This window comes from Carlito syrichta, unplaced genomic scaffold, assembly GCF_000164805.1.
Source record: "Carlito syrichta isolate Samal-C Ts95f unplaced genomic scaffold, Tarsius_syrichta-2.0.1 Scaffold315812, whole genome shotgun sequence".
NCBI classification, from domain to species: Eukaryota; Metazoa; Chordata; class Mammalia; order Primates; family Tarsiidae; genus Carlito; species Carlito syrichta.
Genome location: NW_007259908.1, coordinates 490,773 through 503,030, shown reverse-complemented (window position 1 = coordinate 503,030; position 12,258 = coordinate 490,773). Strand labels below are relative to the sequence as shown.

General features: G+C 38.8%; 1 pseudogene; it reads left to right on the top strand.

The window, feature by feature from the left end:
* Positions 1-854: 854 nt before the first annotated feature.
* On the top strand, positions 855-10,208 carry LOC103275897 (annotated as a pseudogene).
* Positions 10,209-12,258: the final 2,050 nt, after the last annotated feature.

Sequence of the window (12,258 nt, the reverse complement as noted above, 5' to 3'; positions counted from 1 at the left end):
TCCCAACTTTGCCAAAGTCGGTCACCATTTCAGGAAAGGACATCACTAGATGGCGGTGCCGGATGCAGTATTGTAGATGTCAGTTTCACATACTTGTGTCTGTCTGCATTTGCAAGTGCTGCGTTCATTCACGGTGATTTCACATTTAAGCATCTGATTGCTTCATCATGCCTTCACGTGTGGTCATGCCCAAGTACTTACACACTAGATATGTATTATTTTGTTAGAAATTAAATTGCTTTTATTTCTCTGTTATACTTAGGGTACTATATTGAACATTTGCAGTTACTCATGTAGATTGTATTTTGCATGAATTTCGTTTCAGGATAGAAAAGGAGAGTGATTCAAAATAGTTGTCAGAAGAAGAGAACATTAGATCTGAAAGGGTCTAATGAGACCACTGATCTAATGCAATTAGCCAATGGGCTAATCAAATTTAACCTACTAATAACAGTGTTAGATATACTATTAAAGAGATTCAATTCTCTAAATGAACCACCAGATGTCCATCAGACTCCTTTCCAGTGTGAAAGAAACCATGGCGTTTCTTGATTATCAAAAAGAGCAGAGATAATAATAGATTTTAGGTTGTCTTAGAATTTTTAAAGAAAGGCAGACAGGCAGGACGTATTACACAGGGAAGACTGTCACACTTGCTGAAGGTTTCAAATGGGACTGAGGGAAGAGATAATATGTATTTTTAGAAAACTATTAGTGTGATGCTGGCAATTCACCTAAGTTCTCTGTGCCTCATTTCTTCATTGTACACAATGAGGAAATTGTGGGGCCGAAGGCAGTCATTTAATGCTCTCCATCTCAGTGGACAGCACGTGACAGTTTTCATTCCTTAGCTCATGTGCAAAGATTGGGACGATGGTTATTTGCCTTCATTTTTCACTGACTCTGAGAAGACCAAGGGTGGTTAGTGAGGCTTGGTTTTCTTTCCGGGGGTGGGGGGTGGGGAGTGGTGACATAATCATATAGGAGTGAAGTATAGAAGAGACACAGATCTGCTGAGAAAGGACATCCTTCTCTGATAGCTTTTTCTTTTTAAATTTTAAATATGTGGGGTACAATTCAGGGTTAGGTATACAAATGTTCATTATGCAGATACTCTTTTGTTGATGAGATGTGCCCCCCCTACCCAGCAGCTTCCCACTACTGCCAATCCCGCCCCTGCCCTCCCCTGTTGGTTTCCCACTACTGCCAATCTCTTTCTTATAGTAATACCATAGTTGTTCAAGGTACGCTTGAGTGAGAACATGAGATACTTGGTTCTTTGTTTCTGTGATAGATCACTCAGTACTATTGCTTTTTCTTTAACATCCACTGTTTCTATAGATTTTAGCCACGAAATTTCTCTGAAATCTATTCCTACAGGCACTTCCCCATTTAAGGACCTCCCTATGGGTCCTTGACACTCGTTCATACCATGCTAATTAATTTCCTTGTCTATAGTTTCTCTCCTTTCCATATTGACACCAAAATTATCTGTCTACAATGTAGCTACGATCTTGTTATCAGGCTCACAAACAAAGGATGATTCCCATAGCATGAAACCAAACCCTTCTTCACTTGGCTCTGGCCTGTCCCTAAGGTCCATGGCTCACTCCCCCCACACTCCCTCTGTTCTGGCTGTGTTGGCCACCGGCTTGTCCCCAGATGTCATGTACTTTCACGTCTTGGGATCTTTACCTGGAACTTTCCATTCCCACTTCACTGGCAAACTCCTAACTTCTCTTCAAGGCTCAGCTCAAATGTCACCTTGTCTGTGAAGTCATTTTTTGGTTCACTGGGTGGAATTAACTGCTTTCTCTCTTGTGTTCTCACAGCCCTTTGCACATAGTCTGTAAAAGCACTTACCACACCATGTTATGAGGTCCATGTCAAAATAGTTGGTGTCTCTCTGTAGACTTTTGAACCTCTCAAGGGCAGTCACTGAATTTTTTTTTTTTTGAGTTGGAGTCTCACTCTGTCACCCAGACTGGAGTGCAGTGGCACACTCCTAGCCACCGCAGCCTCGACCTGCTGGGCTCCGGCGATCCTTCCGCCTCAGCCTTCCAAGTAGCTGAAACTACAGGTGCGCGCTACCACGCCTGGCAAAATTAAAAAAAAAACTTATTGTGGAGATGAGGTCTTGCCAAGTTGCCCAGGCAGGTCTCGAACCCACGGGTTCAGGCAATTCACTCACCTCGGCCTCCCAAAGCGCAGGATTACAAGCTGAGCCACTGAGCCTGGCCCAGTCACTGAATTTTATTCATCGTTTAATAGCTAGTGCTTGGCACATAGTAAGTGCATAATAGATACTTGTTGAATGAATGAATGAATGAATACACAAAGGGCTCTAAATTGATATTTTAAATGTCGCACACTGATAGTTCCCAAACCTGACTGCACATCTGAATCACCTGGAAAGCTTGTAAAATTCAAATTTTTAGCGCTTAGTTACCAACTCAGAATCTCTGTGTGGGCCCACTAATTTGTAGTCTGATAAGCTCTGGGTGATTATTATTATTATATTTTTGAGTCAGAGTCTCACTCTGTCACTCTGTCTGGAGTGCAGTGGTGGAACAATTACAGCTTACCACAACCCTGACCTCCTGGGCTCAAGTGATCCACCTGCCTCAGCCTCCCAGGTAGCTGGGACTACAGGTGCACACCACCATGTTTGGCTAATTTTTTTTGTTTTAGTGATGAAGTCTCACTATGTTGCCCAGGCTGGTCTTGATTCCTGGGCTCAAGCATTCTTCCCGCTTTGGCTTCCCAAAGTGCTGGGATTAGGATTACAAGCCACCATGATAGGACTTCTGGGTGATTCTTATGCAGACATCCTGGTGTTGGTCTTAGATGGCCTTTGAAACCATGACCAAATCCATTAAAGATGAGATTCCAGAACTTGCCAATAGAAATGTCAGGTCATCCCAGGATGTTTTCCTCTTTCTTCATATTCTGAATTTAGATCATATTCTGAACCAAGAGTCATTCAGTTCACTATGATATGGAAAAATTCAGAATTGTTCTCGGGGCTTTAAATATATATAATATATTATATATACATATATATAAAGCGCATGTCTGGACCTTTCTTTGTGGAGATGCTGACATGCCTTAGAGAAGGCAGAGGAGATGCAGTCATGGTCATGTATATTTTGAAACTCTATATGTGGGGGCCTGCCCCGCAAGGGTCATGAGATATCCTGAAGGAGAGACGGATAGGCGACGGACGAAGATCATATACACGGACACCTGCTTTTTGAACAGATGACAATTTAATGTTAGTTAACACAGAGCTTTTATACCAATTGTGAAGGGGCAAGACAAAGAAAATTTCTTCACGTACATATCTTTTAAAAGTTACCATCTAGTGGTCTTAGTAGCAAACACACCAAGATTCTCATAGGTATAGTAGCAAATAAACCAAGATTCCCATAGGCATAGTAGCAAATAAACCAAGATTTTCATAGGCATTTGGACAAATCTTATTCATAAAGCCAACAATGATACTTTCAGTCCAATGTCCCAAATTACAGTCCTTGAAATGTCTCAAGAAAGTTTTTTTAAGTGTATATTTCTTTATGTGTCAGGAATTTTTCCATCTTACGCTCTCATGTTCTTCAGAGTCCCGTGATCGCCTCCCTTGTCCAGATGTCCTCGTTTCTTTTCTCTTATCTTGCAGTGCTTGTTTCTAAAGAGAACTCAAAAAGAGGCTTTTAGTAATGTTTCCCAGGCCCCTCAAGGTTACTTTCTGTTTTAGCTGATCTGTCATAAAAGTGTCTGATTATTATATTATGAGTTCAGTGAAAACCTACTCTATAAATGTTAACTTAGAGTTTTAACTATTGAATTAAGTAAAAATCTTAACATTAATCTTTATCCTAAGTCAGTGAAAACAGTGTTATAAATCACCTACATAACTCCTAGATAAGTGTTAAAACTTATAATGAATTCATAATAAACTTACTATAAACTTGTGCTTTTAAAAAAACCTTATGTCTAAACTCTAAACTGCATAATCCTAAATCAAATAAGGAGTGAATATACTTATATCATTTATCACTTAAGCAATATCTAGTAACTTATAACCAAGTGAAAGAAAGTATTCTTTACGTGCTTCAGAGTTTAACCCTCGCATATGTTAGAAAAGGCCAAGTGGCATAGTGGGAAAATGGAAAAATAAACCATGACATTTCCAGGTTAGCTGTGAGTACTTCACATAAACATGCCATTTTCTTCTTCCACGACTGCACAGAATTCTTCGACAATATCAAACAGCAAAGGTGAAAGACAGAAGGGCCTCAGCTTTCTGGGCTCGCCCAGTGGCCCAGGGTCTTCGGCTCACCCGGACCCTGTCAATCAGGTGGGCCTCCAAGACTGGCTCCCAACATCTATAGGTGACTTTGGTAGTTCATACTCTACCTCAGTGACTCTGCACTTGTGGGAACATGTGTATTCCCTACGTTTCAGGGAGTGGGAGCCAGAGACTTGGTTCAGGTTTAATTTTGTTTTAGTATCTCAGAGTCAAGAAAATAAGACATTCAGCTACTCCTACTGTTTAACTGCCCTCTGACTGAGCTGGAAGGCACAACTGCTTCTTTGAAAAGTGGCTATGAAAGACAAGCTGCCTCTGGCTATCTTGATCAAACAGATTTTGGAGCCTACTGGGTAAGGAAAGATGTAAGGGGGGGCACGTAAGAACGTGTCACTATGGGCAGTTACTCTGGAAAAGGAATTCCATTAGGCTTGATGGGCTTTTATGCCCCTCTGGGTGTCAAGGGATCTATATGGCCGGACACGTCATTTAAAACCACTCCAGTGTGCGGTTGTTTCACCTCTTTCACCTTGGACGGCTGGGCTGTTGAATAATTGATGATGGCAATGTATCACGCTAATGGCAACTTAGAGTACCACTGAGAGCACAAGCCAGCAAGGCAGTTGGGCCCTTGTCATCTTAAATTCTCAGTCTGCTCATTTGTAAAGTGGGGACAATAACACAAGGTTAGAGAGACCATTTGAGGGAGATGCCATTGTCTTGATTTGCAGGTGACCTTTGTGTTACGTGATAATCTGCTGCTTACCTCCTGAGCTACACTTTATTTTTAAAATTTTGTTTTAATATTTTATTATGGAAAAGTTCTAACACACAACAGCAGGGAACAGTACAAAGAACATCATGTACCTATCACGTAGTCTTGATGATAAACATTTTGCCATTCTTGTTCCATATATTTCCCAATTTTTCAGAAGTGTTGTATTTACTTTCTTGAAATTTAAAATAAATTTTAGTTTTCAACATGACACAAATTTTACATGCGCTTTGAAAATGAAATGGCTTCTTCCTAAGCAAAACTCCGCAAATGTTTATTGTCAATGTTTTATTTAGAAATATTTTCAGACTTACAGAGAAGTTACAAGAATAGTACACAGAATTTGCATATCACTCTGCCCAGATTCACAAAAAATTAAAATTCCACAACTTTTGATTTGTTATTCTCTCATTCCGTATAGATTATACATATATAGACACACACTCGGGGTACATATTTACATATTTTCTAATATATAACCATATATAATTAGCACATTCTGCCTAATTAAAAATTTTTAATATCATCTAATACTGTCTGCATTCAATTTTCCCTGATTGTTGCAAAAAATGTCTTTTACAGTTTTTTAAGTTAAGAATTCAAGCCTATTGCATTTGACTGTTGGCTCTTAAGCCTGTCTCTATTTCTCTTTTACCATCCCATTTTATTTGAAATACTTCAAACCTGCAGAAAATGAAGAAAACCTCTGTAGCTCTCTTTCTGTCCTTTGAGGTCATGATTTTGCCCTTTAAGATATCCTTTTTTTTTCTTCGCAAAAGCTAGCACAAGTATGCAGTTGAGTAGTTTTATCAGTCTTCTTACTACCAGTAGAATTTTGGGGGTATGAGAGTCTTTTCCCATTTTGTACTTTTTGTACAATTTCCTTGAGAACTTTGTCGGCCACCTGTAGATTTCTCTGGGTTTATGCCATTAGACAGTTCTTTTCAAGATAAATCCTTCTCTATCTTGGTCTTCTGCTGAGATGGCTGAGGGACTATATGTAAGCTTCTTGGAGGTTCTCTGATTGATTGCGAACTTCTGTAATGTACACTTTTAGTTTCTTGAAAGGGTCCTTCTCATGACTTCTTTGAGTTTTTGCTCTTTCTGAAGTATCAGCAAAATATTGTGTAACCACACTGTTGACCTTTTTTCTAGATCTTGCTTTCCTGATATTGAATCTCTTAATTTTAGTGTCTTTTTCCATGTGGAGAGGCTGAGAAATTTCAGAATAATCAAATCCTAGTCCCTGTTTGTTTAACAGTCCAGTACCCAATTTATCTCTTTCCTTTTCCGTTTTATTATAGATATCAAGCAGAATTAGTTGGCACCTTCAACACTTTGCTTAGAAATCTTAGCTATACAACCAACTTCCTCACCAGTTTTGCTTTCTATATGAATACAAAAGATAGTTTCACTGAGCTCTATGCCTTAAATAATGAGAATCCCACCCTTCATTCCATTTTCAGTAGTATCTCTCACACTTTCTTCTGAGTCCTCCCTCACCAGCAGACTAAAGTCTAGATTTCTTCTGACGGTCTGTGTAGGCATTTTAGCCTATTACGCCTCTCAGAATTCTTTCTCTCTGCCATGGCTCTAAGAATTCTTTCAGCCTCCATCCCCTGCGCAGTTTCAAAGTCATTCCCACATTTTTAGATATTTGTTAAAGTAGTACCCCATTTCTGTATTAGTTTTCCATTGCTTTGTAAAAAATGACCACAGACTCAGCATGGCCATCTCATAATTTCTATGGAATGCGTGGCTTAGCCGGATCCTCTGCTCAGGGTTTCACAAAACTGCATTCGAGGTGTCATTTTCTTTTCATTTTAGGCAATTCCCACCTAAAAATGTGGGAATGGTTTTGAAACTGGGCAGTGGATGGAAGTGGAAAGAATTCTAAGGGGTATGATAGAGAACACCTAAATTGCCTAAAAAGACCATTAGCAGAAATCTAGACTTTAATCTGCTGGTGAGGACTCAGAGGGAAGTATAGAACATGTGACTGAGAATTGAGGAAAGGGAGATTCTCATTATGCAAGGCATAGAGCTTAGTGAAACTATCTTTTGCATTCTCATCTGGAGGCTCAACCGGGAAGACTCTGCTTTCAAGCTCATTCAGGCTGTTGGTAGAGTTTGTTTACTGTGGCTGTATGATGAAAGGCCCAGAATTCTTACCGGCTGTCAGCTGGAGGTCCTAAAGGTTGTACAGTTCCCTGCCACATGGTTTTCTCCATAGGCAATTCACACGTGGCTATTTACCTCAAGGCTAACAGGAGAATCTCTCACTCCAGTCTGCTAATATGGAGTCTTATACATAATTTAATATGCTCAGGAAAGAGACATCCTATTACTATGCCATATTCTATTGGCTAGAAGCGTATCACAGGTCCTGTCTATAATCATGAAGAGGGGATTATATAAGGACATGGAAAAATCAGCGTTCTACTTTCTGCTTTTATGAATTTGACTATTTTATTTTTATTTATTTATTTGAGTTGGAGTCTTGCTCAGTCGCCCAGACTGGAGTGCAGTGGCCGCTCCTGGCCACTGCAGCCTCGACCTGCTGGGCTCCGGTGATCCTTCTGCCTCAGCCTTCTAAGTAGCTGGAACTATAGGCGTGCGCTACCATGCCCGGCTAACTTTTTTGATTTATTGTAGAGATGAGGTCTTGCCAACTTGCCCGGATGGGTCTCGAACCCGTGGGCTCAGGCAATCCACTCACCTCAGCCTCCTAAGCTGCGGGATTACAGGCTGAGCCACTGAGCCCAGCTGAGTTTGACTATTTTAGATCATATAAGTGGAATCATGCAACATTTATCCCTCTGTGATTGGTTTGTTTTACTTAGTAAAATGTCCTCTAGTTCCATCCATGTGTTGTACCTTACAGAATTTTCTTCTTTTTAAAGGATGAATGATATTTTATTGTATGAATACACCACATTTTCTTTACCCATTCATCCATTAATGAACATTTGAATTGTTTCCATAACTTGGCTATTGTGAATAATATTGCAATGAACATGAGAGTGGAGATACCTCTTTGAGATCGTATTTCAATTTTTTGGGATATATTCCCAGAAGTGGGGTTGCTGGATTATATGGTAGGCTATATTTCATTTTTTGAGGAATCTCCATATTTTTTTCCTATAGTATCTGTACCATTTTACATTTCTACCAAGTGTACAAGCGTTCCAAATTCTCCCTATCATCATCAACACTTGTTATTTTTTTTTAAAAAATAGCCATCCTAGCAGATATGAGGTAATATCTATCTCATTGTGGTTTTGATTTGCATTCCTCTGATGATTTGTGATGCTGAGGATCTTTTCATATACTTGTTGGACACTTGTCTACCTTATTTGGAGAAATGTCTATTCAAGTCCTTTGCCCTTTTTGTGGTTGGGCTGTTTGTTTTCTACCTATTGAGTTGTACGAAATCCTTGTGTATTTTGGATATTAAGCACTTATGAGAGGTAGGATTTTCATATATTTTCTCATATTCTGTGGGTTGCCTTTTCACTTTGCTGATTGTTGTCTTTGCTGTGCAGAAGCTTTTTAGTTTGATGAAGTGCCATTTTTCTAATTTTGCATTTGTTACTCATGCTTCTGGTGTCTAGACCAGAAATCATTGCTAAGACTAATGTCAAGCATATTTGCCTATGTTTTCTTCTAGAAATTTTACAGTTTTAGATCTTACATTTAAATACTTAATCCATTTTGAGTTGATTTTTGTCTATGGTATTAGAGAGGTGTCCAATTTTATTCTTTTGCATGTGAAGATCTGGTTTCCTGGTTTTCATTGTTAAAGAGATTGTCCTTTCCTCATTGTGTATCCTTGGCATCCTTTGTGAAGATCAGTTGACTGTATATGCATGGCTTTATTTCTGGACTCTCTATTCTGTTTCATTGACCTATATGTCTTTCTCTATGCCAGTATTAGGTTGAGTGTACAACATCAAGCTCAGTCTTACTTTGTGATCCAATCTGGAATGTTTTGGGGTAGGTCAAATCCTGTGGTGCAATTCATAATCCAGAATTTTCTGTGGTAAGGGCTGCAGGTAGACTTTTTTTGAACTCACATATTTGCTTGACATTTTCTCTCACTCTATCCTGCCTCCTTTTCTTCTTGTAGATTTCTCTTGAGAGCACAGCCTCATGAAATTACTTTCACAAGAATTCCCATCCAGGTTTTATTTTTAACACAAACAATGGATTAATTAAATTTATTTACATTTATTGGTATGTCTGATGTATGTATTTGGTCCCCACTCTCTGATATTATTTTCTGTTGAATTTATCAAGTGTTTTATGTTGTATTTGCTGGGTTTCTTCATTAAAATATTTTTCTTCATTTTTTTCTTTTAATTTTAAAGGTGTTGGGTACAATTCAAGGTTAGGTATATAAATGTTCATTATGCAGCTACCTTTGTTGATGAGGTGTTCTCCCCCTCCCCCAGCAGATTCTCACTACTGCTGTAAAATATTTTTCCTTAATAAGAATGTCTGTATTTTGTTCTAGTAATTATTTGTATATTAATGCCATCTATACTCCCCTTTTCCTCTTCTTTAAGTAGCTACTATTTGCTTTCATAAAGTTCCCCTTTATGAAATATTCTCCCAGGAAAATCTAGAAGATAATGATGTCTCAGACATTTTAGAATCATTAGCATTACAGGCTGAAGAAAATCTTGGTGTGGTGATGATCTTTATTCTAGTAACAACTGTGTAAGAAAAATAATTGAAATTGTAGATCAGATAACAATTAGAAGAGAGAAAGAAAAGAAAGAGAAATAGAAGCAGAAGAAGCTGAAAAGCAATTATTACATGGCAGTGCTGTTACAGTTGAGAATTTCTTAAATTGGAATGCTGAGTTTGAGGCAGAACTCTTAGAAATTAAAAAGAAATGAATGAAAGAAGAAGAACAAGCAGAAAAAAGTAAATTAAGTGGGAAGCCGCTATTTGAAACATCATAATCTCGACACATCTGATACCCAGTTCCTGGATGATGCTGGAAACAATGTGGAGGCGGACTAGTTGTTCCAGGAAATGGATGACTTGGAGCTGGAGGATGATGAGGGTTATCCACACTACAACCCTGCTGCCCCTAAGAGTGTCTCAACCGACTGATGGACTGTCCCCACCTGCAGGGAGTTCGGACTGCCACAGCATCTGTGGCTGCACTCAGAGAATTTTGATTTCTTTTTTTGGTCTAAGAAAAAAATAATTTTCAAGAGAATATTCTTCTGATAGGTTTCATCGTTGAACTTAATAGACTGACCTTAAAATTTCAAACAAAAAAACAGCTCTCTGTTGGCAATCATGAAGTTATTCTAATTTCTCTACTCTGTCTTCATTTTTGCTTTAATTTTAAAAGTTGTGCTATTTCTACTTTTTTGAATGCATAATATTTACATACTATTTTTTTTTATCTTGTCTCATCTTTGCTTTAGTCTTATATTTATAATTAGTTATATTAAATGCTAAAATTAAATTTGGTCAAATTGTTTCAGTCATCTTTTGATTGAATGAAGTTCGTCCTCTAGTAGATTTCTCAAAATGAAATCTTGAGGGTACTATTCTGTAGTTATTGTATGTAAAATACTTTGGCTAAATAGAAAAATTTAGGGTCACTTTTTTTTGAGGACATTTAAAATGTTGCTTTGGAGTTGTCAAGATTTGACATTGTTGTTTAAAAGTCCGATGCCAACTTGGTTTTTCTTTCCTTTTAAAATATTTGGTATTTTTACATAGAGGGTCAGAGGATTTTTTTCCTTATATTTAAAAGTAATCCATTTTTTAAAAGTAAACCTAGAGAGGACTGTTTGGAGTCAATTTTTCTAGTTATGCAGTGGTTTATTTCAATGTGTTGATTCAAATCTTTTAATTCTGGAAAGTTTTCATGGTTTCTACTTTTAAATATTGGTTTCACTACATTAAATAGTTTTTTTTTTTCCTGGTTAGAGGCCACAATTATGTCTGTGGGATTTTTTTCTCTCTAGTATATATTGCATTATATTTTGTTTTATTTCTCTTGGACATGAAAATTTTTCTTTTCTGTTTTCAATCACATGCAGGTAGATGTTTAATACTAGCTCTGAAAAAAGAAAAAGCAAAACAACAACCCTAATTTGTAGCATTTGTAAATTCCAGTGGTGTCAATATTCCCATTCTGGCCAATGTCAAGTTACCAATGGGATGTCACTAAATACAGTTAGGAAGACATGCACAGAATGGGCTCTGCCAGGTTGAAACAATTTGGCTCCAGCACATAGCTGTCACTCCTCTCATAATATTTTCAACGTAGTCTATTTTCTCTTGGACACTTTGTAGTTTGGTTTGGAGGGATTGGCCATGGGACGATTAGGAGTTACCACTCATCCTAAAGAACTGGTGTGGGTGGACAACCCAGAGCTTGCTGCAAAATTTGAGAAATCAAGCATATGCAGCCTCTGAAGTGGGACCAAAAGCAGTAGATTGTGGAGCAGTTTATGAAAATTTAGTGCCTCTAGGTAGCCACTGGTAGTCACAGTCTATAGCCAACCGTATTGTGATAGATTTGGTGCTGCTGTTGGTCAGCAGGACATAGGGTTAGAAAAGGAGTTAGATACAGCGGGGCTCGATGGCTCAGCCTGTCATCCCGCGCTTTGGGAGGCTGAGGTGAGTGGATTGCCTGAGCCCAAGGGTTCCAGACTCACCTCGGCAACTTGGCGAGACCTCATCTCTACAATAAATCAAAAAATTAGCCGGCTGTGGTAGCACGCGCCTATAGTTCCGGCTACTTGGAAGGCTGAGGCGGAAGGATCGCCGGAGCCCAGCAGGTCGAGGCTGCGGTGGCTGGGAGCGTGCTACTGCCCTCCAGCCTGGGCGACACAGTGGGACTCCAACTCAGAAACAACAACAACAACAAAACAAACAAAACAGAAAAGGAGCTAGATGCAAAGTAAAAGAGAACAAAGACAAACTGGAACTTACCTCTGTCTGCCACTGTATCTGACCACGGAGACCTTCAGAGAAAAATGGCCAGTGCTTCTCCTATACCTTCCAAATCTCATGCATGCTTATCTTTTGGAAAGCTAGCATGGAAGTCTTCAGGGAAAAGGATTCTGGAAAATACAGTAGCACAATCCAGCATGATTTCTGGCACGATTTAAAAAATTTTTTTACTCCCATTTATTTT